The sequence below is a fragment of the Stegostoma tigrinum genome, chromosome 6 (assembly GCF_030684315.1).
Source record: "Stegostoma tigrinum isolate sSteTig4 chromosome 6, sSteTig4.hap1, whole genome shotgun sequence".
In the NCBI taxonomy this organism is placed as follows: Eukaryota; Metazoa; Chordata; class Chondrichthyes; order Orectolobiformes; family Stegostomatidae; genus Stegostoma; species Stegostoma tigrinum.
In genome coordinates this window covers 110,124,328-110,131,113 of record NC_081359.1, presented here as the reverse complement: position 1 = coordinate 110,131,113, position 6,786 = coordinate 110,124,328, and the positions used below count along the sequence as shown (strand labels likewise).

General features: G+C 47.4%; 1 protein-coding gene across 5 annotated transcripts in view; it reads left to right on the top strand.

Annotated features, from left to right (window-relative positions):
- The first annotated feature begins 428 nt into the window (after window positions 1-428).
- LOC125453592 (arf-GAP with Rho-GAP domain, ANK repeat and PH domain-containing protein 1) overlaps window positions 429-6,786 on the top strand; it is a 189,778-nt gene continuing 183,420 nt past the window's right edge. For 2 of the 5 annotated variants that reach the window (XM_059646859.1, XM_059646860.1), the window contains exon 1: window positions 430-645. The gene's annotated coding sequence lies outside the window, so the exon portion shown is untranslated. Of the gene's footprint in view, window positions 646-6,786 lie in introns of all 5 variants that reach the window. The other 3 variants (XM_059646857.1, XM_059646863.1, XM_059646864.1) reach the window with 3 other exon arrangements.

Here is a 6,786-nt window from a genome sequence, read left to right as displayed (position 1 = left end):
CTGCACCTTCCTCTTTTTGACATCACAGTCCACACTCCCTAGTAAAAAGCTTTAACTGACGTCAGTTTCTATCCCCACCATTCCCTGGTCTGAGGGTCCCTCTGAGGTGAAGTTGCTGGTGCTTGTGGGGAAGAGAGATCGACTCAGACCTCTTCGAGTGGGATCTTGCTGTGTATGGATATGGGGGGGTGCGGGGCTTGCGGCTGCCGCAGAAAGTACACGGATGGTCAGGGAGGGGGAGATAAAACAAGGATGAGGTCAAGAGAGAGTCGGAAAGAGCCGAAAGTTGTCGAAAGGAGGAACTAATCTCGTCATCACGCCTGCTTTCAGACTGTGCTCCAGGTCGTCCTCCTCACACCGAGGAAAAACTTCCCGAACTTTTCTCCTGCAGTGGTTCTGTCCAGTGATTTTAAACGAACCCCCCCCCCCCCCCCCCCAAAAAAAGTCTCTCCTCACCACCTCCAGCGAGCAGTTTCTGGGAGATAACTCTGCAAACTGAAGGGACACTTTTTATTTTAACTTGTGAAGAAAGTTCGACAAAAGTTTAGAGTTTCAGAGGGTGGAAGAGAGAGAGAGAAGCTGCAGGAAAGATCGGCTCCAAGAGGCAATACAAAAGGACGAAGACGCTGTTGTAAAATTGAGGAGGTTTGTATTTTAATTTGCAAATTGTGTGTGTGTGTGTGTGTGTGTGTGTGAGAGAGAGATGTTATTGAACACTCCAGGGCAGCGTTTGCAGATGGCCAGGGGGGGATGGTGGGGAAGCTCCTGCTGATTTCGGTTTTATTGTGGCACCGCTAGTCCGTTTCAGGGACATCAGACCGATTTTGCTGCCTGACTTTTCATTGGTTTGCATTTTGTTTTTAAGAATTAAACCGTGGACTTATTGTTGTGACATTTTCAGCCCTACGGCTCTCTCTCTCTCTACATGGAGCTGGGAGCAGGGGCTCGGGAATAAAGATCAGAAAGCCGTCGGTTTGTCTGATTGTTCAGGAAAGGTTGGAAGGGCAGGAGACGGCTGTTCGGCCCATCTTGTCTGGCAAAGAAGTAGGTACCCAGTCCAATCCGCCTTTTGCCGGCTCCCACTGTAGTTTATTTTCTTAGCACTTTTTAAAATTGGGACAGGGGCTTCTGTCTGTTTGGTTCCCAGACACCAAGCGCCCCCCCCGCCCCATTGCCTCTGACTGACTAGAAACTAAGATCAGGCCATTCGGCCCTGCTCGGCCGTACAGTACCATCATCTCTGATCTCAACCCTCCATCTCAATGTCACATTCCTGCTCTCTCCCCATACTTTTGATTTGTTTAAAATCTAAAATATTATCTATTTCTTTCTTGAATATATTTAGTGACCTTGTGGTAGAGGATCTACCTCACATCTAAAACTGTGACCCTTGGATGTTGACTCCCCAGCCAAGGGAAACATCCTCCCTGCATCTAGCCCTGTTAGAATTTTATGTTTCAGTCTGATCCCCCACTCGTCCTTTTAAACTGCAGTGACTACAGACCCCAGGCAAACCAATCTGGCTGCATAGAACAGTCCTACCGTCCCTGGTAACCGCCTCCCGAACTTTTTCTGCACTCCCTCTACAGTAGGTATATCCTGTCTTGGGAAGGAAGACCAAAACTGCAGACGGTACTCCAGGTGTGGTCTCACCGAGGCCCAGAGTTATTTCAGTATTACATTCCTGCTCTGAACTCGAATCCTGTTGCAGTGAAAGCCAGAACACCGCTTGCCTTCCTAATTCCTTGCTGCATCTGCCATTCAACTCTCATTGGCTGACTACAATGATGCCTTTGTACGTGCATACTTTCCCATATATTACCATTTAAATAATACTCTTCTTTCTGTTTTTCATACTGAAGTGTATAACATCACATATGCGATATTGTATTGTGCAATCCATGTGTTTACCCACTAATTCAACTTGTCTTAAATCACCTTGAAGCCTACTTGTCTCCTATGCACTGATCCTTGCGGTACCCCTCCAGATACCCCCTGCTTCTTTTGGGAAGAGGCTAAAAGACCTAGTTATTCCCACTCTTTACTGTTTTTTAAACCAATTCTTATCTCCTGAAATGTCTGATGGCCCCTCGACTCCTTCTGCCATTACTTTAACCTGTTGTATCCTGGTTATTGACCTCTGGGATAAAGGGGAAAAGGATCCCTAATCCCCTGTGGGCAGACAGTACAGAACCCGTCTCTCAGTCAACTAGAATGGTTCCAGAGATGACGATGTTCAGTCCTGTAGGTAGGCGGCAAGTGAGAGAAGATCCAACTGAAGTATTCAACTTTGCGAGGCGTGATTCGTAGGGCTATGGGTAAACTGTTCCCACTTCTGAAAGGATGGATTTCCACTCAGCGAGGGGTTAGGGTCTGGAATGTACTGTCTGAGAGTGAGGGGGGAGGCAGGTTCACTCGAGGGGTTAGGGTCTGGAATGTACTGTCTGAGAGTGTCGGGGGGCAGGGTCACTCGAGGGGTTAGGGTCTGGAATGTACTGTCTGAGAGTGTGGGGGGAGGCAGGTTCACTCGAGGGGTTAGGGTCTGGAATGTACTGTCTGAGAGTGTGGGGGGGAGGCAGGTTCACTCGAGGGGTTAGGGTCTGGAATGTACTGTCTGAGAGTGTGGGGGGGGCAGGTTCACTCGAGGGGTTAGGGTCTGGAATGTACTGTCTGAGAGTGTGGGGGGGAGGCAGGTTCACTCGAGGGGTTAGGGTCTGGAATGTACTGTGTGAGAGTGTGGGGGGGAGGCAGGTTCACTCGAGGGGTTAGGGTCTGGAATGTACTGTCTGAGAGTGTGGGGGGAGGCAGGTTCACTCGAGGGGTTAGGGTCTGGAATGTACTGTCTGAGAGTGTGGGGGGGAGGCAGGTTCACTCGAGGTTTTTGAAGAGAATCAGAGTGTTGTTTCAGAAGGAAGGATGTACAATGCGACAGGGTTAACGGTGTTGGCACCAGATAGCTGAGTGCCCACATTTTTGGCATTTTCAGGGGATGTAGGTGTCGTTGGCTGGGCCCAGCATTTATTACCCAGAAGGCACTTCAGAACTAACCACATTGCTGTGGGTCTGGAGTCACATGTAGGCCAGACCAGGTAAGGATGGCAGTTTCCTTCCCTGAACGATACTCCTGAACCAAATGGGTTTTCCCAACAGGCCACACTCGTCGTGTAGTTAACAGTAAGGAAATTTTTGAAATCCCAGATATTTACTGAATTCAGATTTCACCGTCTGCTGTGACCTGATGTACATTCAGGATGACGGTGGCGTGACTGTGCGCTGCTGTCTCGCTGCTTGTGCTGTGACAATCCCGTGGATTTGAATAAACCCCTCCTGCACTGCCTTGTTGTAGGATCCTGGTCTGCCCAGTCTCTTCTCATTGGGCACGCCCTGTAGCCCTGGCATCGGAGTGAACCACACTGTACCACCACATTGTTCGTGTGCTGTGGTTTGTATTCAGTCCTCCAGCTATGGTTTACTGAAGAAAATCTTGTACTTTTCCAACCGCCCCATGCCTAACCACAGCTGTGAGAGGATGTGTGCCTTCCTAGCCACTCTGGCCGCCGCAGAGTTCGGGGTTCTCTGAGCATGCACTCCATGGTGCCTCTGCTCCTTTACACGGCGCAGAATTCCATCTCTTCACTTCTTTACCATTTCTTATCCTCCCCAAATGCACCGCTCTCACTTCCCTGGATTCAGTTCCTTTTAATCTGGACTCACTTTCAGGATGTGGGTGTTGCTGGCCTGGGCCCAGCATTTCTTGCCCATCCCTGGTTACCCATGAGAAGGTGGTGGTGAGCTGCCTTTGTGAACTGCTGCAGTCCATGTGGCCCACAATGACACTCAGGAGGGAGTTCTGAGATTTTGACCCAGCGACAGTGAAGGAGACATGAAATATATTTTGTTCCATTTTCTAACTTTCTAACCCTCCCTGTCTATTTAACTCGGAGTCATTGAGATATGACTGGAAAAGCGTTTGTCCCTTAATCCTGGACCCTGGTATAAAAAGGGGGGAATTAAGTGGATTCAAGTGAATTGCTGGAGACACTCTTCATATAAAGCAATGAACTGCAGATGATGGAGATCTGATACAAACATGACCCTATGGAGAAACACAACGGGTTGGTCAGCAGCTGGGGAGAGAGAGAGAAACCAAGGTGACTCTTCAGCTGGGGAAGATCTTTCAGTGGGACGGGTTCCAATGAGGGAGGGATCATCAAAGTAATTTACTTTGTTTCTCTCTCCACCAGTCCCAATGACCTTCTGCTCCTGCAAACGTCCTACTTCTCCAACAAACCTCCCATGCGTCTCCTGATCAAAAAGCCTCACTAAAATGGACCGAAACTGTGTCATGTGTGCTGCTGTCATCCAGCCACTGTGTCAATTCCTCAAAACACTTGAATCAAAATTAGTCACCCAGGAGCTTTCTTTAACTCGTCCATGCCTGCTTAAGGCAGTGTTTGATTAGAGTTTCTGTCTCTGATTTCCTTTCACATAATGGGCCCACAGCATTGCACAGTCTGCTGTGTCGTTAACTCGGCTTATGTGTTTGTCCCTTGTTGAGAACACAGCAAAATGTTCGCAGTTCTTCAGCAGCTTGGAGCCTGGAAGGGAATTATTCGGCCCACTGCTTGGTGGCTCTGGCCTACCAGAGCTGACCCCTCCTTTGGCACTGCAGCGAAACTCTGTGCAAGGCTTGGTTTGGTGTTGAGGGCTCCAGGCAACCCTGACTCTGCAGTCAATGAGTTCAGGATTGCTCATGGCTTACTGGGTGTGATGACTTCTGGGGACCTGTGTTGGAGCCTCACAGTGCCAGGTGATGGGGTTTGAATTCAATGAAAAGTCTAGAATTAAGGGTCTAATGATAAGCATTAAACCATTGTTAGAAGTATCAATCTGGTTCACTAATGTCCTTTACAGCAGGAAATCAGCCATCCTTACCTGGTCTGGCCTACATGTGACTCCAGACCACAGCAATGGGCCAGTTAGCTGTTGGGAAAATGTTAGCACCTAATGTAAAGGATGCAGTTACAGAGCATTTAGAAATAGACGATATGATCAAGCAGTGTGGCTTCACGAAGGGAAAACCATGCCAGACAAATTGATTAGAATTCTTTCATAACATTAGTTTCCTCAGCATGTTCTCTCTAGGATAATTATTGAATTTGTTTCCTCTCCTCCTTCTCTCCCTTGAGCATTTAGTATTTTTGGGATAATATTGATGCTTTTTGCTGTGAAAACTGATGCAAAATATTCATTTCACTCTGCTGCCATTTCTGCGATTTTGATACAAATCGGAGTATGTATTTAGGACAGTTTCTTAGAACAGTATCTTGTGGATCCCACCAGGGATCTGGCTATTTTTGGATCTGGTAATGTGTAATAAATGATATGAGTAAAAGATCCCCCAGGGAACCGAGATCTTAAGGGTAATTATATCATTCCTGTTATTCTTGAAGAGGCCTTTTTCTCACTTTTGGTTTCTTTCTTCCTTTGTAAAGAAGCTCTCACTGTCCAGATTGATATGACTTGCTAGTTTACCCTCAAAATATGCACAATTCTCAGACTTCCCACTAATCTTTGGCCCATTGTATGTTTTTCCTCATAGTTATCCTCAAATTCCCTGGTTAACCATGGTTGGCTTATCCCCTTCTTAGAACTCGTTGGGATACATCTGTGCTGTGAACTATTTTCTTAAACATCTGCCATTGTTCCTCAACCATTTTTCCGGCTAAATCCAATATCAAGTTCGATAACTTTAGGGTCTGAGCACCTTCTCCCTTGTCCTACACCAACCCCCTACATACCAGGCCCTTTCGTAGCGCAGGCTGCTCCCACACACTCCCTGTTTTCAGCAGGCCTAGTGGAATTGTCACTGGACTGTTAATCCAGAGGCCCAGATAATGTTCTGGGGACCCGGGTTCGAATCCCACCATGGCAGATGGTCGAATTTGAATTCAATAAATATCGGGAATTAAGAATTTAATGATGACCATGAATCCATTGTCAATTGTCCGAAAAACCCATTGGTTCACTAATGCCCTTTAGGGAAGGAAACTGCCATCCTTACCTGGTCTGGCCTACATGTGACTCCAGACCCACAGCAATGTGGTTGACTCTTAACTGCCTTCTGGGCAATAAATGCAGTCCTAACCAGCGACATCCTCATGCTGTGAGCAAATAAAGTTTGAATAAAGTCCTTCACAGCAACTAATCATTTCCCCAGACTGACCTTTATCCTCCATTCGTCAACTGTTCTTCTCTCTCTTTGGGCTCTATCTGCACCAATCATTTACTTCCTCACCCCATCTTCTGTATAAAAACTATCCTTTCCCTCGTTACCATCGGTTCTGAGGAAGGGTCACTCGACCCGAAACGCTAAGTCTGATTTCTCTCCACAGATGCTGCCAGACCTGCTGAGCTTTTCCAGCAATCTCTGATTTTTGTTGCAGGCCCTGAATGGTCTTAACTAGGTGGATGTGGAACAAATGCTTTCTATTTTGGGTTGAGCCCGGAACATGTTTTACAACGAGGGGTGTCCCCACAGGGACAGAGATGAGGAGAATTGTTGACTCTCAGAGGGCTGTGAGACTTTGAAACACTTGATCAGGAAGCGAGTGGGTGTGGGCTTGTTGAATATTTTCAGACAGAGGTGGAATAGATTCTTGTTGGGCATGGAATCGAGGATTATCGGGGGGTGCAGGAACGTGGGAATGTGCAATTGGAAACATCAACAGATCAGCCACAATCCTCTGGAGGGGTGCAGTAAGCATGGAGGGGCCGATTGGCCTA